Below are 27,984 nucleotides of genomic sequence, written 5' to 3' on the forward strand. Positions count from 1 at the left end.
GAAGATGGATTTTATTCCACTCTCTGTCATTGTGTATTGTCATCAATAATAGTAAATCAATACATAACTCAATAATAAATCACTCTTTGTTTTCTCCTTTTTAGTAATAAGCTTCTTTACTCAACTTGACAGCATATTTGGACTTGTTGCCAGTCAACCTCAGAGGCAAGTCATTTCTTAGAGACATTGAAGTTGCATTTTAATCAATTCTTCATCAATAGCTGTATCAATCAGAGGTGCCAAAAGAAAATGTTAGAAATATAATAATATCCATAAAATGAAAAAAGTACTTCTAATAAATATGTGTTGATTTGATATCACTCTTGTACCCAGTTTATAGGGGCGGCAGTAGCTCAGGAGGTAGAGCGATCGTTTTAGGATTAAGGGATCCCAGTTCGAATCCCGGTTTGTCCGTGTTACATGCCGAAGTGTCCTTGGGTAAGACACTGAAACCCCAACACCCCCAATAAGCAGGTTAGCGCCTTACATGGCTGCACAGATCACGGCCGCTATTGGGAAATGTGAAGCACAATGTAAAGCGCTTTGGGAAGTCATTGACTTGAAAAGCGCTATATAAAAGCAGATCATTTCATTTCATATCCAACATTCAATTAGCTTGCAAAATTTTTCTTGCTATTTTTAGTCCTTATTTTGTTAAGATATTTAATTTCTTACTTTGCTTTAACTATGAGCGTTGCAAAACTAATTTTCTTAATTTAAAGATAAAAAAAATAATATTGTGTCGCTGTTATTCTAAAAATACTTGTTTCCATTTTTGGCCTTTTGTTGTTTCTTTTGCCCGAATGAATTGTGCAAAAAAAATACAATACGAACAAAGAATGGCATATGTTTCCATCATCTTTTTCTCTCGTGTTTTGTTGAGGTATCGGATTTGAACCTGTATTGATATATCCCTAAAATAATATCAATACATATTTTTCGTCCCGCCCCTTTGCCAATTTTTAATAACCCAATGCGCCCACCCCTGCTATAAATACTCAAATTAGGCTCTTTTTCATACTAGGACCCTAAGCACTACGTTGTAATTATGTTTTTTGCCTATTAATCCTCACTGTCTTTTATCGTTTTTCTCTTCAAAGTCTTTATTTCATGTTTTACCCTGGAGTGCTACGTCTAATCTCATTGCATACAATCTTTCACAATATTGATATAATTGACAATAAAGCCTATTCTATTCTAATGAGCTGCATATAGTCATGGAATCAGGCCAAATAATTAGTATTTTTACAAGCACAATCATTTAGAACTTAAATGACTGCAAGAATGTTAAATGTTAAGATATAGAAAAGTCAAAAAATAAACGGTAGTTTCCTGAAATTGGCAAAACAACAAATCATTTCAGAATGGTTTGAATAATCGTTGATATGGAAAAAGGATATTGTTTGAAAAAGGACCCCTTTTATGACATGTTTAAAATGAAGACGGATGAATGATTATCTACACATTTTAATTAATAGTATAACATTTTTGCCAATCTCCTATCCATCCATTATCTGCACCATCTGCGGGGGTGCCATATTCTTGCAGTGGGCAGGGGACACCCTGAACTGGTTGCCATCCAGTCACGGGGCACACAGACAACTCACTAGCTCATTCACACCTAAGGACAATTTAAACCGGCCAATTCACCTGACATGCATGTTTTTGGAATGCGGGAGGAAAGCCACCTAGGCACGGGGAGAACAATCAAACTTCCGCACACGCAGGCCACTGTTCCTGGTATTGAACCCTGGACCTCTGCACTGTGGGGCTGTGCTCAAAGCACCTAGCCGCCGTGCTAATTTCTTTATGTACCGTACCCTTATTTTCCCGACTATAAGGTGCAGCAAAAACCCCTAAATTGGCCAGAAATCCGAAAGTGAAGCTTCTAATTCCATAATCCTGTGTGCCTTACAGACAAAAAATATGGTAAATAAAATCATAAACGCACAATTATGGTATTTTCTGAACTATAAGGCGCACCTAGAAATTAAAGATGCCTGGACTTTGAAAGTGAGCCTTATGAATCGGTGTGCCTTAGACAGGGAATACGGAACATAAAGTCAGAAATGCATAATCACTATTACTGTATTTTCCTAACTATAAAGCCCATTTAAATAACAAAGGTTTGCCAGAAATTCAAAAGTTGGCCTTATCCGCTAATGTAAATTAGGTCATAAAAATCAGATATGCTAATTGCAATGAAAAACGGACGCTGCCCGACTTTCGAACGAGAAGTTTAATTTGTTCGTAAGTTGCTTCAGTGCTATATTTTCTATGTTTAAGGTTTGTATAAGTAACCTGTATTGTTTTGTACTAAAAAATAAACATTTCACAAAATAATATGCTCTATAAAGATAAACAAAGTTGAGTTTAACTTACTTTTGCAAGACGTGCTTCGAGAGGTCCTCTGGTTTCTCTGTGGTAAAAAGTGGACGAAAAAAAGCGTTCCAACCATTTTCTCAACCGCATCAAGCTTTCTTATTCCACTTTTGTTTCAAAAGAGACGGCTCAGCTCTTCACACTTTACACCAACCATATTGAATGGATGCATGAGATATCAAACAATAAAAAGGTCAAAAGTTCTAAGAGTGCTGGAGATGCAGTATAAAATGTTTACACACGAAATAGGAAGCAGATTTCTTCTTCCGGGTTGATGCTGGGTGACCTCTCACAGCGCCACCACTTGCCAGTTGCGGCGGAAATAGTACTACAGTACAATGCTGTACTCGGAGAAAGGTGCACACAATACAAAATCAACAATGTCCGGATATTTTTCGACATCCAGAAAAAAATATTTGTATCTACCGTTTTTTCGTTAGTCGAATAGTCGTAAGTAGGGGAGCGTCTGTACTCCTACATACAGTACCCATTTAGGAATTAATTAAGATAATTTATGATCTGGTGTGGCTTATAGTCTGTGAAATACGGTATATGCTTCTACATACAGTAAAGATTTATGAAGGAATCAACTTATGTCATTTGTGAAACCAGATTTCCCAATATTTATGTTCTATGAAATGAAGGTTTTTTTTTAGCTTTATTTGTTATTGAGGTTTTAATTCCGGGCGCCTTAAATGTATAAGACAAATTTTTCCCAGTAGATGATTGAACATGCACCTCAATGTCCAGAAAATACAGTAGTCATTTATCATGGTTAATAACAAATATTTTTAAATTAAAAAAAGCAAAAGTTTTTGGAAAAAAAATGAGTGTGAGCCATTCAAATATTTTTTCATAAAATAACCCCACCCCCTCCCCTTTAAGCCTCATTAGAAATCTGGTCCATCTGTCTGTCTTAAACAAAAATTTTAATGTGAACCCATGTGACAATTGGCCCTTAAAAGGGCAAATCTTTGACCGAGCTGAACTTTTCCAGCTATTCCTCACAAAAGAAATCCTAAGAATTAGAGCGAAGCTCCCATGCTGTCCATGTTCTCCCCCGGCATCCTCGGCCCCTCATTATCCTGGCTGACCTCCTTGAAGGGAACACAGAAGTTGGCACAGGCTTCCCCCAGGGTGGGAAAGTGCCCGCGTGCGTGCACGCGCGTCCGCCCACGGCGCCGAAGCGGCTGCTTAAATAAGAAGGCAGGCCTGACGAGTCGTGACTGCGGGTCAGCGGCCAAATGTTCCACCTTCTCGGATGTTGCCGTGCATCAATCCCGATGCCCGCCCGCACCTTCGCTTGCCATCTGGCTGAGCAGTCCGAGGTTCTCGCCTCACGAAAGCTCGCGATTGTTTCCGTCGTGCGCTTAAATCTGCCCCAAAACCACTCGGAAGAGCAAATGAACAAAAGCTTGAGTGGAACTTTGACACATGGGGTAAAAAACTAAGCAGAAAGGAGTCTGAGGTGCTTGAAATCCTTGAAAATTGATTCTAATTCTAATTCTAACGCACTTGAAAAGCGTTTGGATTTTGGGTGAAGTGATTCTAGATGCTTGAAATTGTTAAAGTCAAGTCATTTTTATTTGTATAGCCCTTAATCACAAAGAGTCTCCAAGGGCTTCACAGGTTATTACACAGATTATTTTTCAGACTATTATTACACCATCCCCTGATCTGGAACCAACATGAGGGCAAGGAAAAACTAAAAAACCTCAACATGAGGAAAATGAAAAAACCTTGAGAAGCGACCGCACATGTGGTATCCCCGTTCCTGGATTACCAGACAGCAAAGGATGTTGCAATCACAAATAATACAGAGATATTCTCCACAAAAAGTATAGGTTATTCATACGCTATAGAGTAGAAGTGAGTTTTATGCTTGGATTTAAACATTTCCACTGAGGTTGCAGATCGGATCTCAGGGGAGAGAGCATTCCACGGCACCGGTGCCCAGATGGAGAACGCTCTCGAACCAGCGGAACACTTCTTTGCTCTTGGGATCACCATGTTTCTTAACAAGTCTGCTTTCAAATGATGTTTACCTGCTTACTCTGCTCTCTGGTGGCTTCTCTTTGCCTTTGCATTTCCTCTTCCCTCTTGAATAACGGCGGCAGGTATTAGTTTGTTTGGCATTGTTCTAAGAGGTACAATCTTCCGTTACCGATTGCGCCCAAGGGGACAGTGCATGCTACCCCCAAACAGGGCGTTATGAAATCTACGGTATATTAGTGCAAGGATACTGAAGGATTTTATACATTTGACTATAAAGGATTTTATACGATTGAATACAAGTTACATTTATTGAGTTTAATCCAAGATATTCACTGACTGGGCTTTAGTTCAATAACAGTTCACGCTGTTCCAAATGCAGAATATTTAGACTAGGGAATTTTGATAACAGGACTCTGACGGAGGACGGCAGGCATTGTTTTGAGAAAAAGGCCCTGATGACGTAGAAACGCTTGGCGTTGTTTTGAGAAGCCCCACGTTGGGCTTCCTTGGCACGCCCAAGGGAGGAGCCGGCACACCATCTTGCGGGGAGACGTGACCCAATAAGGGGAGAGCTAAAGGACTTCAGAAGAAGGCTTCCCAGAGACTCAAGCTCACTAATTCGGCCGTTTTCGATGGAGGACACTTAGTTAAATTATTAATTAAATTAAATCTGCCCCCGTGTGGAAATGTCGGCTTTCCTGTTCATCTTTTCCGCTGAGAAACAAGCGTGCATAAATTGTTGGGTGAATGTGGGTTGTGTTTGATTAACGGAGTCAGACAACTAATTCGAACAATTTGGTAAACGGTACATTTTAATATTTAATTCCCAACAATACTTATTATGGGCAATGAAGGTAGCATTTCCCAGAGGTAAATTGCAATAAGAACTGTAACTGAAATTGTAAGCTACACATATTACCCAATTCTTATATGGGGAGAGTTTGGTCTCCAAAACAAATACAGTGGAACCTCGGTTTTCGAACGCCTCTCAGTTCGAACAAATCGGAGTCCGACCAAAAATTTCCAGAAATTCTTGCTTCGCTGTTCGGTCAAAAAAATCGGAGTTCGAACGCCGGTAATGCATGAGTGCGTACTTTACGGTGCAATGCTGAGCGGCGTACGGGTGTTTTCGTGACCAACTGTTATCGCATGCGGACGTGCTTTGTTTTGCTTTCGCTTTTAATATAGGTGTACGAAGTGTTTTGCCCCTAATTATGCCTCCGCAGAAAGTCCGTGCAGGCAGGAAAGTTGCTACAGGTGAAAAAAGAAAAGTAGTGCGTACAACTATTGCATTTAAGAAAGAAATAATAGCAAGATATGAAGGAGGTGTGCGAGCGCCTTCTGCTGACCACCACAAAGGTAAGAAATCTTATTCATGATTTTTTTTTTTTATCCTTTTTTTTAATTGTTGCGTTAGCGTAATTTTTCGTACGGAAGATTACGATAACGCGAACGTACGATTAGCCTGGGTTAGCTTTATGTTAACGTTAAACATTCAAGGTAAACATTCAGGGTGTTGGAGCGGATTAAAACGATTAAAATTATTTTTAATGGGAAAAATGATTTCGGTGATCGAACAAATCGGTTTTCGAACAGGGTTCTGGAACGGATTATGGTCGAGAACCGAGGTTCCGCTGTATACAGTATTTCCATAATTTACTCAAGATCTCAAAATCATATGTCGGATTTAAAAACGTATATGTAAATCGCAGATGTATTTTGGGCTCTGCAAAATACATGATTTGCACCTCATTTTTCCTTGTAATTTTCTGGGAAAATCGGCTCTGATAGTCCTTAAAAGTGCTTGAATTTGGCCATGAAAAAGCTGTACGAACCCTTTAAGTAAATTGAGTTTGATACCTCAATTCACACACGGGGCCCCCAGGTCCTCCGAGGTGCGTGCGGAGCTGGTGAAATGTCTTCCGCGCCAAAGGAGCGTGAAGCATGGGCAAGGATGGGGGGCCACGGGTGGGGGGGAGACGGAGACAGAAGGAGGGCCGTTCTGGATTCCTCAGAGCAACTGCAAATAGATTTGCGGGCAAAACATATTTGCATAAGGCCGGCCTGCAAGACGGCGCTACGAGCCATGCCGCCTTTGCCCGCACGACAGATGGAGCGCCTTCTCTCGGCGCCCATTAAATGGAGATTCTGAGCATTTTTCAGGCCGAGCGTCTTCACCGACGTGACGAGCGGAAAGAGGCCGGCGGAGCAAAGCAAGCTGCTTCGTCGCGCCATTTTACCAACAAACGGACCGACGGGCCCTTTTCGGCCCTCTAGTCTTAGAATCGGACAGATGGGCTTCGATACAATAAACCAGGGGCGCGCAACTATTTGGAGTGGCGGGTCGCATTAGGTTCAAAAATTTGTCCGGGGGCCCTAACCCAATATTTTCATTTATGAATAAATATTCATGCATAATCTACTTCTTTTTTTACATTTGTTTTTAACTACCGTATTTTCTAGACTTTAAATCGTTCCGTATTTTAAATCGCACCAGCCAAAAATGCATCATTAAGAAGGAAAAACATGAGTTGCACTGGAGTATAGGTCGCAGCCCCGGCCAATTTACGGAAAAAACTGCGACTTAAATAAAATACGGAAGAGTAAATTAATCGAATTGGCTTTAAAACACTCAAATCAAAATAAAATATTCAGTCCCAGTTTTAAGCGATACATTTGTAGATTTGTATTATTACTGTGGTTGGATTTTTTTTTTTGTTATAGTATTTTCTGCAGTCAAATTTTTGTAGTATTTTTGTATTATTACTGCAGTTTTGTTTTTGTAGTATCTGTAATGTTCCCAGGGTTGGGTAGGGTTACTATAACTGGATTACTTTCAATTACTTTTGGATTATTCCAATACCAAATATGCTAATAAAAGACAAAAGAAACAAAATATGAATAAAATAATGACTCACAACACGTGGTAAGCTTTCTCTCCTGGCTTTGATCTCTTTGATCTCCGGCAAAACTAACATAAAATGCGACAGAAACAAAATGGAAATAAATCCAAACGGCTTGCCAACATCATTTTTGCCGTTCCATGTATTCCATCACTCCCCAAGCCTGCACAAAATTTAGTAATTTTATTCATATTTAGTTTCTTTTGTCTTTTATTAGCATATTTGGTATTGGAGTAATCCAAAAGTAATTGAAAGTAATCAAGTTAAAGTAACCCTACCCAACCCCGAGTGTTTCCATTGTAGATTTATTTTACTATATCTGCAATATTTAAGCACTAGTATTTTTGTTGTATTTCCACATTAGAATGTTTGTAGTATATCTAGTATTTTTGTAGTGTTTCCATTGTAAAATATTTGTAGTATGTTTGTATGACAGTAGTTGTATTTTTGTAGTTGGTCACAATATTTGTGTAGTATATCTGTCATAATAATTATTTTGTTGTATTTTTGTATTATAGTATTACTGATGTGGTATTTTTGTATGAATATCTTTAAAGTATTTCCACAGTATTATTTTTGTAGTGATTATGTGGAAGTACTTTAAAGTATTTCCATAGTACAGTATTATTTCCATAGTGTTTCCCAGGTACTTTTGCAATATTATTTCAGTGATATTTTGTCTGGAGTATTTTTGTTTTAGTTCTTTTGTAGTTTTTCTCTCGTAATATTTCTGCAGTAGTATTTTTGTTTTACGGTATTACTGTAATGGTATTTTTCTAACATTTCTGTAGTAGTAGTTTGAGATATTTCTGTCGTAGTATTTATGTAAAATTACCGTGGTTCTTTCTTTTCAGAATTAAAGCAAAATAATTAATTAGCTCACTGTTTTTAGCACTAATGTTGATAATTAGTTTTGTAGTATTGCCGTAGACACTTGAACGGACAATCGGATGTTATTATATTTTGAACATTTTTGTGGCATGTAGCCGGTGAGCCGTAGTTTGCTCACCACTAAAATAAACAATCATTTTTATTTTATATTATAGCTATTACCCATTTTCAAGTCCAGTCCCGGCACAATAGAGCATGTTAAATCAATATCTATTAAGGCTGGGGTGTTAAACATGCAGCCTGTCAACGCTGAGAGGAGCACAAGAGAAAAATGACTTGCAGTTTAAAACATGTCCACTGGATGTTGTCAAAGCCAGGCACCACTCACAAAGCAACTGGAGCTGTATTACTTTGCTTCGTCCGCTTTCTCTTACTTCCCTTCTCTCTCTCTCTTTCTCACTCTTTCTCTCTTCACTTTTTCTTTCTTTCTCTTCCTCTCTCATTCTCAGTCACTTACACTCTCTTTCTATATCTCTGTTTTCTCTCGTTCTCTCTCACTGTCTCTATCTCTATTTTTCCCTCCCTCTCTGTCTCTCTTTCTATTCCTTCTTTCTCCCTCTTTCTTCTCTTTTTCTCTCATTGTCTCTCTCTGTCACTTTCCTTCTTTTCCTGTTTTTTTCTCCTCTCTTCCTCTCCATCTCTCTTTTGTTCTCACTTATTCTCTTCATTTCTTTTTCTCACTTTTTCACCCTTTTTTCTCTTTCTCATCTGCTCTCTCTGTCTCTCTTTCTTTTTTAGAGTTGCTGGTTCGATTCCCATCTCCTTGCTCGGCCGACGCCACTATCGGTGTGTGAGTGTTAATTTTTATTAAAAAAATCGAGAAATGTGTATTTCTTTTACACAGTGGTATGCACACTTATGTCGCCGCCGTGTTTGTTTGGTATCGTGCCGCTCCCTTAAACTAAACAGCACAGTGCCATCTAATGGTTAAATATTACACACTGGGGCTTTAAATAAAAACTTTTTGCAACGAAATATTTTGGGGTGCGATATGACATAGAAATGGAGCCCATCGAACGTGAGTTAGCTTCTACTTTTCCTTTCTCTCCAAGAGTAGTCAATGCACAGTCCGTCCCTCGCTGCTCCCCCCAACCCCCCCTCGGGCCCTATGAAAAATTCACCAGGCTTTCCCATTACAGTCATTCCGAATCAGGAAGCGAGCCGTCGCATACGTTGGCCCGGCGACGCACTTTTACCTCTTAGCGCTTAGCAACGCAAATTGTTTGCTAGACACTGCAATCACAGCCGCTTGCTCCCAAAAATTGGACATTTTGGATTTCAAACATGTCATCCCATATTTATTTGTTGATATTTTTTGGAGCACGGCAGTCAGATTATTATTTGTTTATGCCTGTTGTGCTTTTTCACACTGGCGGTGCCAAGTCTGACCTTTGGAGCTGCCAGGTCCAAAACGCTCCACTTCTGCTGGCCCGATACCTCCAGGCGGGAGAGCTAGCGCTCTGGTAAACTCGCGTTCTGGACACAGGGTTCGTGAAGGGTGCTTAAAATCCTTAAAAATGCTTGAATGTTGTGTTTTCGAAGTTTGAAAAGTGCTTAAACGGATACCCAAATTATAAAACATACAAAATGTAAGCGAATAGTACATGTTTTTTTTTGCATTATATCTATATATTTGTCATTGGGATATTCCAATTATTTTCCAAGATGATCAATTTTGAAGACAGTCTGTCTCGTATTTGACTTCCTGATCACTAACGTCATGTGAAGCACACTAGCACCCTAGCAACCCTATTGCTTTACATGTGAACTGGTTAAAAACGTTTTGAGTGTTTTAAGCAGTTTTAGTAGTTTTTGTGAAGAATGTCTAAGTGTTGTATCGCAGGTGGGCGGAGCAATAAGACAACAAATGGCAAGCAGCCCAAATGGATCGAACTGGTGAAAATAACACACGGAGACTAATGGCCTTACCAGCCAGGACACGGCAGCCTGGCCGGCTGCTAAAAGTGGCTAACTGGGACCGATCGTCAGAAAAACGGGAGGCTTGATGACCGAAAACATGCTCTAAGCAGCCAGGAGAACTTCGATCCAACGCCCAAAAAAAAACTACCACCAACCAAAAAGAACCCAACCGGGAGAAGAAAAAATAGCCCGGCAGGCAAGACATCTAGCCAACTGTTAACAGGGGTAACCTAAACTAAACAAAACTAGAAGCCTTTGGGAGCCCGCACGCTGACGGTGAGCTGTCTGGACAACATTATATTAATTGCAAAACAAGCGGGGAGAAACAAGAAAGGAAAGTCACAATCACATACCTATGAGGAGGCAAAGGCAATAAAGGAACGCACGCTGTACAAGATGGCAGTTAGACTTACTGAATCAGCTATGATCAAAGCCAGCGCCCAGAGAAAACAATCAAAAGTCCCTCAGCGACACATAGGCAAAGTTCTAATCACTCCTAGTGGGAATCACCATTTTTCAACAGGGCGCGCCGTTTGTTTTGCTTCTCGTCGTCATCTAGTGAATTCACAGCTCTAGGGGATATGAGATCAAACTGTTTACTTGGAAAAAGAATTCCTCGAATTCCATGGTGCGTTGAATATTTTGAAACATATTAGCATGATTGTGGAGAGGAACACTACATGGTCTGTGCCTATTTCGAAAAAAATAGTACTTTAGACTTTTTAATTTTGGGTGAAGTGATTGTAAATGCATGAAACTATTGCCATGTTTCTTGGAATTCTTACTTGGTAGACCATGCAATAAAAGAAGAAAAACGGAGATGAAAAAGAAAGAGTTCATTTAACCGCATCTAAGAAATGCATGCACTTGCACATGCATCATAAATGAGCTGACTGAGGCTGCAATGGTGACACAGGTCAAGAGCTAATGGCAGAGGGTAACAAAGTTGCAAATTTCGTACAGCTCTTTTTGACTTTAAAAGAATTGATTTTCCTTGGCTTGCACTCACCTTAAATACACTGTTAGTGTGGGTGGGATCAATAAAAATGATGATAACAACAACTAATCTTGAATCATTATTTATAGGGGCACTAAACTTATGCATGAACTTTGCAAGTACTTTTCAGTTCCCATTTTTCCCGGTGATGTGATCACATGATTTTGATCACCATTTAGATCACCTTCTCTCATGCATGCACGAAACGTCATCCCTCTCTGACCAGAAGATGACAATGGGACTTTGTAATCTTGTCACAAACCAGAAACAGACAAAGGACCCAATAGCACTCGTTTATTCCGTTTTATTAATAAAGAGGGAGAGTCGGACTTGCTTCCACGATCCGATGGTTCACGGACGAGGTTGCAGGTGGCTGGAAACGCGGAAGTGGCACTTCCGTGTCGAGCAAGGATGGTCGTAGATTTGCAAGAATACTAGTCGTTAGCCGGGACGGGAGAGCAAGGACGGTATCTAGTTCGGAAACAAGGTCGGCAACAGGTATCAGGCAAGTAGCGGGGCAAAACAGGTCGGATGTTGGGATGGCAGAACGGGGCTGAATCAGGTCCGGAAACAGGTTGGCAACGGGAATCAGGCAGAGAAAAACAGGACAGGAAAAGTGTCTGAAAGTGAGAGCTTGCCGAGCTGGGAGCATCGGTTCGCAACAATCTGACAGGGTTTCCTTGAAAGCCGGGGGTTAAAAAGAGTCTATTAGCCAATCAGCTCTCAGGGCTGTTGGCGCCAATTGAGCAGTCACAGGTGCCTTGAATCGGGAATCATGACAAATGTATTTTTGAAAGGAATACAAATTTCTCTCACCACAATGCTTCAGTACGCCTACTTGCCATGTTGGGTCACCCATACACTCTCATTTGTCTGATACAGGAAGCAACTCTAGAAAGCGGGGCCTCCCTAGATGTGAGGACAACAATCTGATAAAAGCCACCCCTGCTATTGAAAAGTGATTTTTTTTTTCATACTGAAATAATTCCCAGATGATTGATACTTACTGATGAAATGCGCCAAACACATTAATATAGTTGTGTTTATTTTTTTTAAATAAAACAAAAATAAAACATATTCTTAGGTTTTGGCACTCGATGATAATGCTTCTAGAAACGTCTTTCTACGTTATGGCAAAGAATTAGGTAAACCTCTTCAAATATATCAAAAATAAGTTTAGCTTGCTAGCGAGTTAAGCTTGTATTGCGGAGTTTGTTTTTGAAGCTAAATCAGTTCACCAAACGTGTTTTTTCTGTTTATTCTCATTTATATTTTAAGCCAGCTTTGCTACTGCATACCAGCTCAACTGTCATGGTTACCATGGCCCCCAATTGGACCTTGCCGTGTGGCCCAGGTTCTGTCACGGTTGCCACAGCGCCCAATTGGCCCCGCCCACTGACACCTGCTGAAACGCGTTGACAGATTGCTGCCGGACTACTTAAACACGGTCTTGCGAGTTGCCTGGTTTCAGAGCGTCTGCGAATCTCCTGCTAGACTCTGTGTGATATGCCAAGTCCTGTGAATTTGCCTGTGTTTGATCCTGTTTTATTTTCGGCCCGATCTGTTTGATTTTGACCACTCGTAAGTTCTGATTTCGATTTACTTTTGCGACCATCGATCCCCGGATCGAGTGTGCGCGCATTACTCTTCTCCCTAATAAATTGTGAGTAACGTTACACGATTGGGTTCTAATTCCTGTTTCCTGTCCTGGCCCGTGACGTCAAGGCTCAGCCTGTTTGCTTGATAGCCACTTTTAGTAATATCTGGTGAATTAGTTCAAATGAAATAATTTTCGCCGTCTCATTTACTTGAAAATTGTCTTTCAGTCGAGTGACTCTGTACTTTTACCTAACGTGTCCAGATGTGTTCGCACTCCTCCACGCTGATAACAAATATGGGGGGGGTAAATATGTGAAATTGAATTCCCTGGGTACAGGCCATTCCAATTTGCGTATGTTTTGAGCGCGGTGTTATGCCAGCTCAGCGTTTGTTCCTGAATAATTAACGCTTTGGTTTTGTAGTTCGGCACCTCTGGAATGCTTTTAAGGACGCGAGTGCATGTTTTGAGGTCTTGGCATCAAACGCAACACTTGGATTATTTATAAACTTGCATTTTATGGAAAAGAAGAGGCTTTCTGTGCTTTTTTTTTCCAATGGGATGATAAAATGTTTTTACCGTGCAGTTAAAATTGTGTATTTTCCACCTAATCAGAGATTGTTTGTGAAAACCACGCTTACAAAAAACTTGTTATTTTAAGTATTATTTTGATCTTTTCTTCCTTTTCTTTTTAATGTACAGTGGCTTGCGAAACTATTTGGCCCCCTTTAACTTTGTGACCTTTTGCCACATTTCCGACTTCAAAGATATAAAACTGTAATTTTTTTTGAAGCATCAGCAATAATTGGGACACAATCATGAAGTGGAACACGCTTTATTGGATATTTTAAACTTTTTTAACAAATAAAAAACGAAAAAGTGGGTGTCCAAAAGAATGTGAGAATTGTGCTACAAAAGATGTACGTTTTTGTTTTGTTTTTCAACTTTTTTACTCCATTTTAATTTTTTCTTTAGTGGTGAAATTTTATCTGGCTCATTTTGGACCACTATTTTAAATGGCGGGTTAAGAGCTGAAAACATAGCAAACAAATACAAAATATGTATTTTCTAAATGGTTAAAAATATGAAAACATGTTTTAAAAGAAGAAAACATCCGAGCATAATGATCTACCAACAGAATGAAAGTATTGTACATTAAAAATCATTATTTATCTTTTTTTTTTTTTTTTTATTTTATTTTACTATTTTTAATCAATTTTCAAACCTGTGTTTTATAGTTGTTGCTCATTTGTGACCACAATTGAGAGGTTATCGCTTTCTCGCTCTCTCGCTCTCACGCTAGCTAGATAGCTAAGTAGCTAGCTAACTACCAAAGCCGTATGCTCCCTGGCTAAAGTCGAGAAAACATTCACATTCACCAAACATTTATTCCACTTTGCGCTTCCCAGCATGACACTGAACATTAAGCTAACAACACAACAAGGGGCGAGTTGCTGTGCCATGTAGACTAGCCTGTAACAATCATTGTACACACAGATTAGATTTTCATTTGTTTCATTTTATTTTCTGTGCACATAAAAAATCCAAGTATAGTGTCTATAAATCAGGTGTGTCAAAGTATGTCTCTCTCTCTCTCTCTCTCTTCTTTCCTTTTCTTTTCTTTCTTTCTCCCCCTACTCCATCCCTTCTTTCTACCAAACCATGCATGGACTTGCTCCCTCATATCTTTCAGATTGAATTTCGCCCTATGTTCCGGTCCGGAGCCTTCGCTCTGAAAATGCTGGTCTACTCGTGATCCCAAGAGCCAAGAAGAGATCCGCAGGTTTGAGAGCGTTCTCCATTCGGGCCCTGGTGCTGTGGAATGCTCTTCCCCCAGAGATTCGATCTGCAACCTCAGGGGAAATGTTTAAATCTAAGTTTAAAACACACTTCTATTCTATAGCATATGAGTAACCTGTATTAAATGTTGACAATATCTGTGTATTATTTGCCCTTGTGTAGGTTTTAGATCAGGGGATGGTGTAATATTAGTCTGTGGTTTGCAATAATCTGTGGTCTGTGCAGCCCTTTGAGACTCTTTGTGATTAAGGGCGTCACAAATAAACATGACTTGACTCACCCTCTGTCTCTCTCTCTCTCTCTCTCTCTCTCTCAAACTCTTACTACTTTTCATTTTCTCTAACCCTGTGTTTTTCTCTTCCTCCTTCTCTTATCGTTTTGTCTCTTTCTCTCTATTTCTCCCTCTCTTTGTCTTTCTCTTTTTTTCCTCTGTATCTCTTTTTCTCTTTTTGTTTTTGTCTTGCTTTCTCTCTGTCTTCCTCTCATTTTCTCTTTCTTTTTTCTCTTACTCTCTCTTTAGTATACTAGTCTGGCCCCATAATGTTTTAACTACCATGTGGCCCCTGAGCTTGACACCAATGGCACCGGGTTCATTTGTGTCAACTATTTTATATTTTTTCATTTATTAGCATAACATATCCATAAAAAGAATTGAACCTGCAAACAAATTCCAATCCGTGGACATGACGTGTGCACAAAATGCTAATCCGACGCTACCAATGACCAATTTAGATGTTTTTGCGATATATCAAAATTTAGCTTAACACATCTTCAATGTGCCCCCGCTGCCTAATTTGTTGAACATATGCGTTTGTGTACAGCGATGCGCACGTAACACTCGCAGGCCTGGAATCTGCCTCGATTTTCTTCTCATTATGGGCCAACACATCCATCACGTGCACGCTCGTGCACGAGTTTGTGGAGCCTCCTCAGACAACGAACGCCAGCATCAGCACCGGCAGCAGCGGCACCGGCAGCAGCCTGCGCCGGTGGGCAGAGGCTAGCCTGAAAGATTGCAAGCAATTAAAACTATCATCTGCAGTGGCTGTGGGCAGGCCCGTGGCTGCGAGGGGGGTGCGGGGGGTGCTGCCACCTCGCATCAGCGTCTCCGACGCACAACGAGATGGAGTGTGCCCCTGTTTAGCCGCGGTCTTCAAACATTGGCATATAGCAAATATGATGTATTTTTTTTTTCCCGATTTCACATTCTTTTTTTAATCTTAAAGGGACAGTGTGTAATATTTGCCACTAGATGTCAGTGTTTAGTGTAGTGAAGGGATCTCCAACTGCTTTCAAACCGAAAGGTACTTTTTGTTACTTATAAGCACAAAGGGCACTCAGTTTGATATGCATTTTTGAAATAAATGGTAAATGGACTGCATCTTTATAGCACTTTAACCAGTCACTGAAGACCTCCCAAAGTGCTTTACAGTGTACTTAACACTCACTCAATTACACACACACACACGCTCACTCATGCACAGATAGTGGCAACTGCCATGAAAGGTACCTACCTGCTTATCGGGGGCATTAAGGGTTCAGTGTCTTACCCAAGGACACTTCTACATTCAACACGGGAATTGAACCCGCAACCAATTTAGTTTCGAGGTCAGAGGGTTGAGCTTTACTTGTTATAACTATGTTACGATGTTATTACCGAGTTAAAGAAACTAGGGTTAAATAGACCCAGTCAACCACAAAAAAATCATTTTACTGGAAAATCACAAAGACCCGGCACAGGTGACCTATTTTCAGAACTGGTCCGCGGGCACCTCACCTGTCCTCAAGGCGCACCATTTTGGAGATACTGTGGTAAAATCGAAAACGAGTGCTAAAAGCAAGAATACAGACTAGTTAGAGTTACCAAACCACAATATTTTTATATTTGCCCTGCCTGTTGCAAAGAAAGGAACGACAGGAAAAGAAAAAGATGACAAAAAACAAAAGAACAATTATAATAGGGAGGGAGTATGAAGACAAAAGGGTAAAATAAAATAAGTAGGAAATGAAAAGGAAAGAAGGGGAAAAAGAAAAGGACAAGAAAAAAGGGAAAATTGTATCTTTTAAAAATTAAAAGGGAAAGAGAAAATAATAAAAGAAGAAAAATGTAAAAGGAGGAAAGGGAAAAACAAGGAAAAGAAAAGGAAAAGGGAAAAAACTGAAAAAAAGCTTAAACATGGGGAAAAGATAAAAGGAAAATACAATGAAAGAAGAAGAGAAAGAGATGAAAAACAATAAAAATGAGAACTGGGGAAAATAAAGAAAAGAGGAAGGGATAGAAAATGAAAAACAAGAAAAAAATAATATGGGAAGAAAAAAAAGGAAAAGAAAAACAGGGGGAACGAGTGAAAAAGAATAGAGAGAAAAGGAGAAAGTTAAAAAAAAAGTTTTTTGTGTGAGGGGTGTGAGTGAAGAACTGTCTATACAGTGATTAGAGAATATTATAATTCATCATCTGCTTTTAAAAAGTAGTGGAGCACTGAACATTTAGTAACGACAGTTGAGTTACATAATGTTACCAATAATGTGTTACAGTACTCGAGAAAAGTATTTGACTTTCAGGAACGCGTTCCTTTGTGACTTGTCGGTCCAAGGGTGCGTACGGGTGCTTGAAATCCTTGAAAATTCTTGAATTTGAAGATTGGAAAGTCTTTGAAATGCTTGTAAATGCTTGTTGTCATATTTCTCAACACTGCTCTCGGGTAGCTTCACTTTGCATTTGCATTTCCTCTTCCCTCGTGATTAACGGCAGCTGGCATTAGTTCGTAAGGCATTATCCCTTGAAGTGCCATTACCTTCTACGGTTCGCGCCCAAGAGGACAGCTGCCTTATTACACCTAAATGGGGCACTATGAAGTCTGTAATGCATGGATTATGTATCAATTAGACATTTACTATGGGCCATGCAAAAGAAAAAAGATAGCGTTTCCCAGTGGTACATTTTAAGGGGAAGAACTTCCTGTAACTGGAAATATTACTGCCATTTTACCCAACACCTATATGGGGAGAGATTGGTCTCAAAAACAAATATATTTGTGATTTACTCAAAATCTAAGAATAATGTCTCGATAAATGTACACGCAAGATTAAAAATGTCATATGTAAATCTCCAGACTTGGGGGGTAATGGAATAGATGTAACAGCATTACGTAAACGTATAAAAAAAGTTACAGAAAAAAAGACGTAATCAAATTTCAGGTCTATTTTGTAAAAAATAAGGATTACTTTGCGGGATTACAATTTTGTTTAAAATGGTTTCTGTCGCACACTACAGGGGACAATGTTGAAGCTGGGTGTGTATTTTAACTCTTCATTCTCATTCATTCCATACACATGTAGCGGTGCGCTCACTCTCAGAACCCCCCTTTTATTTTATTTTTTATAATATTAATAATAATACATTGCACTGCAAAGTGCCTTTCATGACACCCAAGGTCGCTGTGCAAATAGTAACAAACAACAATAAAGAAAGAATAAAACAAGAACAAGATTTTTTCAAGGTTACAGAGTTCATTTATCATAAACACAATTGGGTTATTTTATTTGTATCAAATTTATTTTGTCTTTTATTAGCATATTGAGCATAGTATTGGAGTTATCCAAAAGTAATCAAAAAAGTAATCAAAATTAATTAAGTCCAGTCATGTTTATTTGTATAGCTCTTAATCACAAGAGGTCTCCAAAGGTTGTGCAGACTACTATTACACCATCCCCTGATCTAAAACCTACATGAGAGAAAGGAAAAACTCAAAGAAACCTTGAGAAGGGACCCCCACGTGAGGTAAACCCCCTTCCAGGACAACCAAGCTGCAATGAATGTTGCAAGGGCATCAACAAACAATACACAGTTATCATTAACAATGGAACATAGGTCTAAGCCAGGGGTGTCAAACAGGCGGCCCGCGGGCCGGATTAAGCCCGCTAAGGGATTGAATCCGGCCCGCGAGACAACGCTGAAGGAAGCACAAGAAAAAACCAGCTGCAGGTTGAAATATACCCACTTGATGTTGCCAAAGCCAGGTGGCTCTCACAAAGACGCTGTAGTTGTTTTTCTTTCTCTCTCGCTCTCTCTCTCTTTTCTTCCCTTTTTCTCTCACTCTCTGTCCCTCTTTTTTACTCTCTGTGTCTCTCTTTTTCTTTGTTCCTCATTGTCTCTTTCTGTCTTTTTACCTTCTTTTGCTCTCTCTTCCTTTTTTACTTTTCTCTCTTTTCTCTTTCTCTCTCTTGCTTTCCTATTTTTTCTTACTCCCCTTTTCTCCTTCTCTTCTTCTCTCCTCTCTTTCTCTTTCAATTCCTTTATGGATTTCTTTCTTTCTCTTTTTTTCCCCCTTCTCTCACTATTTCTCTTTTTATCTCTTTTGTTTCTAACATTCTCTCACTCTCTATTATATTTCTCTCTCTTTCTCCCTTTTTCTCTTTCTTTGTCCCAACTTATTTTTCTCTCCCGTTCTTTCTCTTATTTCTTTCCCTCTCTTATCTACTAGTTCAGCCCCCGAGAGAATGTTTGTTCTATTGTGTGGCCCCCGAGGTAAATGAGTTTGTCACCCCCTGGTCTAAGCTATAAGCAACTAGTTTTTGTAAAAAACATATAAAATGGCTGAAAATTTCAAACAGCACTACTTACATTGATGTCTTTTCTTTTGAGAGGCATTTGAGAATGTCTATTTTTATTTTTGAATTTAGTCGCTCTGCCTGTTTTGCAGATAGATTTTTAAATTTTGTTTGGTTTTCCGATTTTGTTACTGAATCCGTTTTTCAACAGGTGATTAGTAACTGTATAGGATTACATTTTTATAGTAACCCTCCCAGCACTGTTAATCGCACGTACATTTGTAGATCTGCAGAATACATGATTAACGTAAGATTGTTTCTTTTACTGGTACTGGAGAAATTGGAACATTGGTTTTGAAACTCCTTAAAGGGACAGTGCCTCATAGTAGTACAAAAAACTTTCATCTAGTAAAAAAAAACAACAACATTGATTTGAATACTAGGTCAAAATACTCAAACTATCATACCGATGTCGATAGGTCGAGAAATTTGTATTTCTTTACACAGTGGAATGCTCACTTAGGTCGGCGCCATGTTTGTCCGGCAGCCTGCCACCACTTTGTGCTGTGTATCACTGGACCTCGCTCGTACCAGACAACACAGTGCCATCTAGTGGTCAAATATCACACACTGGGGCTTTAAAAAGTGCTTGAATTTGGCCTTTGAAAAGGTGTACAAACCCACTGTTTGCGTATCCCTAAACAAAAAAAAGACCAGAAAGTTTTTGTGCAATGTGCAAAGTTTGTGCATAGCGCCTGCAATGGTCTTCATCTTCAAGTCAGAAGCTTGCACAACCTGCACACTCCAAAGTCATTAAACAGAAAGGAAGGAGCGTACCTGCAAGCTGTTTGGGTTCGAACCCCGAGAGCGAGCGTCTTCCGCGTCCGGTACGGCTCCATCTTACCGCCGCCTTCATTACCGGCTTATCTCTCTCTCTCTAAATCGGAACTCCAGCTGTCATTCCGGGTTAGCGTCGACATTAGCGCCGGCGCTCCGGATCTCCACTTCCCAACCCGGACTCGCTTTGACAGGCCGGTGACGGGCCGCCAGTGAGACACTAATAGGCCACGGAGACCACCAGCAAAGGCACCAGCCAGGGTGGCCCCTCTGGTGCCAGGCCGCATCACTCTCCGGGTCTCCCGAGGCGCCCTGGGCGGGACTGGCCGGGCCAGGCCAGGCCTGGGGGGTCAGGGCCCGTCGCGGCCCGCTAGACAGCCGTCACTCTACAAAAGAACAGCCAGTGGCGCCGTGTAACAAAACGAGCGCGCCTGCCAATCACAAATAAACATGCCCTGTTAGTTTGTTTGACCAGGGAAAACATTTACACAGGTTTTTCAGTCTCTGACTGACAGTTACCTGTGAAAAGTACTGCTGGCTTTTGGGAGCTTCTCTTTTTTTTGCATCATTTATTTATTTTTAAAGAATCAACCAATAGTTTCCAAAACTCATACCTGTCAACCTGTACGTTTTTGCCGTACAAAGTACGTTTATTATGCATTTTATGACGTGTACGACGTACGAGAAAATCTGTACAGGAAAACGCAAATTTGTCACTAATGGGTACCATCCGGTAAACACCGACTATCACGAAACGGCAAATGAATCAAGTCAAACGAGTTCGCCGCGGAAGCCTCTATCTCGGTATCGGGATTTTTTCCGTCGCAAACAAAGCGAGCGGTTTGATGCTACTGTGTGCATGCATCTGCCGCCTTAGATTTCATGTGGTAGTTTTGTAGTGAAAGGAAGTCCGTCTCTTTTTAGAGAACCGGCTTTTTCGGCTCAACTCATTAAAAAGAGCCGGCTCCCAAACGGCTCACTTGTTTTGATGCATTATATAACGAATTATTATGTTGTATGAAGAAGTTAAGAAAAAAAGTAAGTATAAAAGGAGAAAATGAAAAAAGAAAGGTTTTTGGTTATCCCTTTAATCAGTATATTAGCAACAATAATTAAATGCAGAAAATGAATTAATAATTTGAATAAGAAAATGCATTATTCTACTGAATTATATTTGCATGTATTTTTTTCTTTACAGTGAACGTCCAAGCTACTTCACTTTTGAACTTTTTTTTTAAATAAACCTCATTCATGTCGAGCAACTCAGTATCTCACACCAAAATGTTAATTAACAATATATATGTTAGAACGAAACACATGTACAATATAACATGTTACACTACATAAATAAACACGTTTGAAAAAAAAATATGATGTAAGATTATTTTGTATTTTGTAAGGGAAAATACGACAGTTTGTAAGGGCATGGAGCCGTGGAGCTTGACAGGTATGAAAACTATTGACTCATTCAATGCCAGCAATTCTCACAGATGGGAGGAGCCAGTGCAAGCCATTTTTACTCATTTTAAAAGCCTACAGACAATTTAGTTATATAGCAATTACGAAACAAATAGAACTTAATATTTTACCACTGTTTAGTAAACAACAGTTAAACTTTTTTTTTTTTTAAATTCTGTTTTCCATGAAAGGATGCATGTCAGGCAGATTGTTTATTTCAGTGCTTTTTGTTTTGTTTGCATTTCTGATACCGCCAATATCTAAACAATTGCTTTTTACTTTGCTTGGAAAATAACATTTTAATGCCTGAACACCTCATTTATGTGCGAACGGCATGAATTTCGCAGGAGCTTTCCAGGGCCGACATTTCTGATGACTTGATCACATGATTTCGCTCGCTTTAGGGCCGCCCAGTCTCTCTCAATTGCTGGATAGAGGAAAAAGGTAACACAAGGAAGTGGGGGCTCCTTGATGTGTGGACAGCGATCTGATATTTGCCATTCCTGCCATCTACTGGTGCCTTATCATAAAAAATCATCCAGAAAGACTTAATACTTACTAATGATCAGCAGCGCCAAAGCCTCTAGAATATTTTTTTTTAAATACAACCCCAAAAAAATCTTAAATTATAGGTTAGAAGTTAGAACACTGAATGAGGTAACTTTGCTGATGGGAATTCGTACTCTTTTTAGAGAACTGGCTCTTTCAAAAAGAACTCGGCTCTTTTGATTGCTTTAATTCATATATTGCCAATAATAATGTAACATCAAGCTTAAAATGTATTAACAATTATTTTTTAGAAAAGTATTATCATACGATATAATAACCTTTACCTTTTTAACTCATTAAACCCTCAGGTTGTGTTAAGAATTGGCACGAATACCCGTTGTTAGCAGGTCTATTTTGACCCGTGGCCTAATATTGTAATGTCTCTTAATTTTGTTGCTGTTTTTGAGCATTTTTACGCATGGTCCCTTTAAGAAAGGATGTGTTGCAAGGGAGGGGGGAAGTGACAAATGCTGGAGCTTTTTGCTATGAAGTGAATGTGCAACGGTGTGGGTTCGACCAACAGTAGATCTTGTGTGAATGTTTTTACTGCCTGTTATTTCGTTATCAAATTGGCAAGAAGACTTAATCAGCGACTGAGTGCATTTTTTATCATGAAAGGGCATTGCAATACAGTTAATGCAACATCCTAACAAACATTTTATGCATCGATAACCATATATTCCCATTGTAATTTGATTTTATGGCCCTGAGTTACATTAGTTGTTAACCTTATAACCTTAAAACTGGTCACTGGAGACCGTAAAACCACATAAGAGTAAAGGTTTTACATTTTATTCTTGGTAATTTTAAAGTTAATAATAATAATAATCACTGGGAAATGCAAATTAATAACTCTTTAGCGCTATAAAATAAGAACTTTTAATGGTTTACATTTCAACTTTTAACCAATTTACACCTAAACTACACAGAGCTCCCGATAAGCACGCAGTTTAAGTGAAACATAATTAGCATTCGATTGAGTCCATTTGGCTCTCTTTTCTGCTTTGAATCATTTCATTTTACTTTTTTCCCCCTTAAATTGCACATATTGAGACAACACAAATCATATTGAACAATAAATAACGTACGCCTTTAATGCCCCAAAAAGCGATAGTGTGACAAAAAGCGTCTTGAAGGGAGCCGGCTCTTGATTGACAGGTAGCCAGCTCCAGTCGTCACTTCAAAGAGTTGGTTTATTAAGCTTTTTCGTTCGCGAACTACACATCACTCGTATTAACTTAATTTCGCAAGGCTGCAGAAAGTTTGCGTCGGAGCTTCGAAAGAGAAATAATTTTTCACATAACAAATTAAAGACATAAAGGTATGATCTGTTTGTAAATTTAAGGTTCAAAAATTGGGACAAGTTACCTAATTGTCAGTATGTCGTATTGTTTTTGGGTTTTACGGTGAGCGAGTGTAAGCAAAGTGAATGACGATGACTTCCGGTTTAAAGAGGTCGAATTAATGGACTCTTTAATTGTTATAGACAATTTATCACTAGATTTAAATGCAAAACATCTATTAAAGCTACTCTGTTTTTGGGAATGGTCATCCTACAAATGTAGAACAAAAAAATCCCGCTTTATTTCTGCTGACGTGGCCGCTAGCAGCTAATTGCAAATGTTAGCATCGTCAACCGCCCTTGCTAGTAGCTGCGGTTGAGGCCATTACGTGTCATTAAAGCTCCAGTGTAATATCTGACCGCTAGATGGCACTGTATTGTCTAATGCCAACGAAAATCAGTGCCACAGCGTAAACACGTTGCCTGACAAACATGGCGGCGACTTTAGGTAGGGGTTTCCCCTATGTAAAAGAAATACAAATTTCTCGACCTATGATCTTTTAAATAAAAATTAACATTGGTATGATGGTTTATGTATTTTTTTTTTATTCATATCAAATTTTTTTTTTCATTTTACTGAATGAAAGTGTTTTATGTACCACAAAGGGGCACTAATCATTACACACTGTCCCTTTAAATCATCATCTTATGTTCATATTTTATTCAAGATAAAGCTCTCGCAAACACATTTATCACAATATTACTATTTCAGATCAATTTAAACCAACTGATGACATTACTTTTACCAAATTACAGCAAATCACTGGCGTCAGGTTAACAATATCTTCCTGCTTTTGTTTTGCTTTATTTTTACATTTTGCATCAGATTAATATTTCTGATTAATGAAAAAAAACATTTTTTGATTTAGTTGCTATTTTAGCCCCCAAACCGTTAAATTGTAGTTAATTTTTTTTGCGAGTTAAAGCAAATCTGACTGGTGTTAGGTGAACTATATTTACCTGCTATTATTTTTCTTTTCAATTGCATTGTTTTTCTAAAAAAAACAGATCTTTAACTATGATTCATTTAAACAAATTGATTACAAATTTAGTTACCACTTTGGCAACATAAATGAGCAAATTTGACGGTCATTATTTTCCCAAGTAAACCAAATAGCTGATGTCGGGCTAACTTTCTTTCTCCAAAATAATTTATTCTTTGATTGATTTCATGTTCACATTTTCAATTCGTAGTGGAATTTAGCATCAATGTCATCCCGACCCCTTTTGCGTCTTTCTTTTTTATTTGAGTCTTTAATTTATGTAAACTTGCATCAGCATTAGAACTAAGTTTGGGCCGAATAAAATCAAGCCCAACTAGTGCTATTAGTATTAAAGCCCGACCCAGTTGAGCCCAACCAATAATTTGATTTGCAGTACCAAAAACCTCAAATTTCATATTTTATTTGTGAGGACTCTGGAGAATAAAAGTTGATTTATGATTAAAACAAATTCACGATCATCTCTTGTTACACAATCAAAATTAAACACAAGTTTATAAGCACTCACATATTATATATTTCTGTCTGCAGGGGTTAGATTAACTGAATATTTTCCATCATTGACTTCTTTTTTTTTAAGAGTTTATAGGAACATTTTGAGGCGGTCCTTCATTTTGATTGGTAGAAAACATGCCAAAAACCACAACAGTAGTACATCTTCAAGAATCTAGCGTGACACTCTAAAAGAAAGAGCGGCAGACAGACCAAGAACAATGATGGGTGGATAATAGACAGTTTTTTGATATGACATTGCAAGAGTTTATTTAGTACAGTATGTTTTGTGATGAAGCGACTTTTTTTTTATTGAGGTTCAAGGTCTCTCCTGGCCAGAACTACTCGAAACGCTATAGAGCACTGTAATCCTATTAAACCATGGTGGCCCACCAGGATCTTCCTATTAAATGGGAAACACAGGTCAGCGTTTTGTTTTTTTTGTTTTTTTTTCGGTTTTCTCTTAATGTAATTTTATTCCTCTGGTTTGTTTGCGGGCAGCACATCAGCTGAGTGGTTAGCGTGCCTGCAGTACATTTCTGAAGTTGTAGGTTCAAATCCAGCTACCAGCTTTCTTGTGCGGGAGTTTGCATGTTCTACCTGTGCTTGCGTGGGATTTCTCTGGGCACTCCGGTTATCTCCTACATTTCAAAAACATTCATATCAGATTAATTGGCCGGTCTGTATTGTCCCTAGTTGTGATTGAGCGGGTTAGTTGTCTGTCTCGGTGTGCCCTGTGGCTTGCGGGCAACCAGTTTTGGGTGACCCCCCTGCCCACTGCCCGGATAGTTGGGATGGGCTCCAGAATAAGCGTTGCAAAAAATTGGATGGATGGTTTGGTTGTTTTTAAGGTTAGTATCCACATATCATCTTAGGACACATTTTTTAAACATCATTAGTGTTTTTTAAAAAGTCATTGCGAGAGAAGCCCAGCCTGATTTGAATGTAATGAGTGACATTTTAGGCCCAAAAATCGTGTTGTGGGCTTGGCCTGAAGATCTTACATGTGATCAGGATGAATAGAGGAAAAAAAAATGTCAACATCAACAATGTCAACATTTTCCTTCACTAGGGGGCTGTATGAAAACGCGAAGGGGATACAAGGGGTGCGCCAGGGGGAGTCTTTGGCGCGGTGAATTATTAAGCTTTCCTAATACTTGATAAATCGCCTCCATTAGCGGCCTGTCACATCCTCTCGCCCCAGCGAGACAGACTCACTTGCTTCATCTAGTTGACAGAAGTTAAACTGGAGGAGATGGGAGGGGGTTAGCTGAGGGGTGGGTAGGGCACTCTGCAAGCAGGCCCCAGGGCTGGACGTTTCCTTGTGCTCAGCTTTGTCCATGATGCAATTTGGAGAAGAAGCCAAAAAAGGACAAATGAGTGAAATGTTGATGGTTAGGTGTTAGACCTCTTAATTTCTCGCATTGCATAGCAAAGAAGATCAAATTGATGAAGCCAAGTAGCTCGAGCAAGTGCTTGCTCTTGAACGCCACACCAGCAGTGCGTCCCCCTCCCCTCTCTCCAAAACAGCGAGGCTCTCCTTGCCTGAGTGCGTGCCCGCCGGTCTCTCTCGGCGGTCTCGCCAGCCGAGCCGGTCGTCGCCCGAAGCGGCGAGGAGCCGTCGCCTTTCGTTAGTGTCACCGGCCTGCTCCTTGATTACAGAGCGAGAGGTGCACGCCAGTGTGTGCGTTGTTGTGTCGTCATAACTCGCCTCCCCTGCCTCGCTGCCCCCCCTGTGCCCGCAGAGCTGCTTTTAAAGATCAGTGATTTGCTTCATTGGCGAAGCAAGTCGGATCTTCCGGAAGGTCACGGATGACTCCGTGGAAGAGGCGGCGAGGACGCCTGGCCTGTCACTCAAGTTTTTGAGGTGAACTCAAAATGCAGAACATACTCAAATAGTTGATAACCCAAAGACTACCGTATTTCCCAAATTTAAGGCGCATCCAAAAACTCCAAATTTGCCAGATATTTAAAACTGCGCCTTGAATACCACAAAATACGTTGTATAAGATTGTAAATGCATACAGTATAAATCAGGCTTGAATATATATCGCCTTCAGGGTGAGTCATAAAGGGTGAACTATGTGAATTGTATAGATCTGAGGTGAAAAAGTTATCATGTGGGGAGAGGGCTATTGTGAGATTTCCTTGAGTGAATCGGCGTTTGAGGTGGTGCATTTAAATTAGAATCAGTGGTTCACACAGGCAGGAGTACTGTATTTATTTGTGTCTATCAAGTCTTGGATTTTATCTCATTATCACACTATTTTTAATCATGGTATCGCAGACGAATGTTAGAGGATGGTGGAAACAGAAAGTTGAATAAACCCAAAAAATAACAACAAAAGAAACATCTTTTTAATGTATGATGATGAATCGAACTTTGAAGGACATGAGAATAATTAAAGGTGCACATATCATATAAGTAAATGCAGTAATTCCTTCACACCCTTCTCACCTTCATGAGCCCTGATCCATTTTCATATCGGATATTTACAGTGCATGCGTATTACTATTACCGTTTTACGGTATAGTACTGGATTTGTGCAATAATTTATCCATCAAAAACTATTTCTGACCAAAATCACAATATATTGTTTGCAATGGGAATTAGATCCAGGTCACGGCAGTAAGTGCAATGACATTAAACCACTTGACCAGCAGTGGTACAGATTACATAGAAAAGGCATTGAAGTTTATCTAATGATCAAACTATTTTTACTTACAGTGCCAGAAACAAATGTGAGAGAATGGAGAAAAGTGAAAAGTCAGTAGATGTGAATAAAGGCAAAGTATGATTCATCATCAGATACACCAAAGAATTGTTATCCTTGTCATACTTTTTTGTGTTTAATTGTATTGTTTAGGACAGCTTTCTGTTTTTTCCATTCTCTGACAGTCGTTTTTAGTACTGTGAGTAAAAACAGTGTTATAATGCAAAAAAAGTCGAATGCCTTTTTGTAGTATCACTAATGATGCAGTTGTTAGCTGCTCTCATTGCCGCGAACTGGGTTCATTTCCAGTTGAATACAATGTTTTGAGATTTTGGTCAGCGACATTTGTTGACTAATTTTTATTGCACACTAATATTCACTGCAAAAAAATAAAATAAAAAATAAAATAAAAAAAAAAAAAAAAAATATATATATATATATATATATATATATATAATACAGTAGCTCTTACAGTTGTTTTTATTTCATGCTCTTTATAGTCTAGTGTGCCTTTTATATGTTAACAAAATATGAAAAAAGACTATTCTTGGGAGT

At 39.3% G+C, this 27,984-nt stretch overlaps 1 long non-coding RNA gene across 1 annotated transcript in view; it reads right to left on the bottom strand.

Moving 5' to 3' along the window:
- The window catches only part of LOC148347062 (uncharacterized), a 28,424-nt gene extending 8,145 nt beyond the window's left edge, over positions 1-20,279 (bottom strand). Inside the window, exon 1 of the long non-coding RNA XR_015847823.1 lies at positions 19,874-20,279. This is a non-coding gene — a long non-coding RNA (uncharacterized LOC148347062). The remainder of the gene's footprint in view (positions 1-19,873) is intronic.
- Between the last annotated feature and the right edge of the window lie 7,705 nt (positions 20,280-27,984).

This window comes from Urocampus carinirostris, chromosome 19 (genome assembly GCF_059441175.1).
Source record: "Urocampus carinirostris isolate Australia breed hairy pipefish chromosome 19, RoL_Ucar_1.0, whole genome shotgun sequence".
Taxonomy (NCBI): Eukaryota; Metazoa; Chordata; class Actinopteri; order Syngnathiformes; family Syngnathidae; genus Urocampus; species Urocampus carinirostris.